This window comes from Sinocyclocheilus rhinocerous, unplaced genomic scaffold (assembly GCF_001515625.1).
Source record: "Sinocyclocheilus rhinocerous isolate Xijiao unplaced genomic scaffold, SAMN03320098_v1.1 scaffold939, whole genome shotgun sequence".
In the NCBI taxonomy this organism is placed as follows: domain Eukaryota; kingdom Metazoa; phylum Chordata; class Actinopteri; order Cypriniformes; family Cyprinidae; genus Sinocyclocheilus; species Sinocyclocheilus rhinocerous.
The window spans coordinates 160,879-161,151 of NW_015665397.1; the positions used below are offsets into that span (position 1 = coordinate 160,879).

At 25.3% G+C, this 273-nt stretch overlaps 1 protein-coding gene across 2 annotated transcripts in view; it reads left to right on the forward strand.

Annotated features, from left to right (window-relative positions):
• Positions 1–273, forward strand: part of LOC107731363 (protein transport protein Sec24B-like) — a 31,400-nt gene that overhangs the window by 9,761 nt on the left and 21,366 nt on the right. The window lies entirely within an intron of this gene.

A 273-nucleotide genomic window follows, 5' to 3' on the forward strand; every position in this document is an offset into this window, starting at 1 on the left:
TGTATGTGTGTGTGTATATATATATATATATATATATACACAGTGTTATACTTCTAATAATGTAGTACGTTATTGTAGTACCAATAATGTACTAAAATAACTGAAACTAACTGAAATAAAAAAATAAATTAAAAAAATATATATATACATTTAAAAGCAACAAATACTCATAAAACACACAACAAAATTAAAACTTTAAAGGTGACATATCATGAAAATCTGACTTTTCCAGGTTTTAAGTGCTATAATCAGGTCCCCGGTGCATCTACCAAC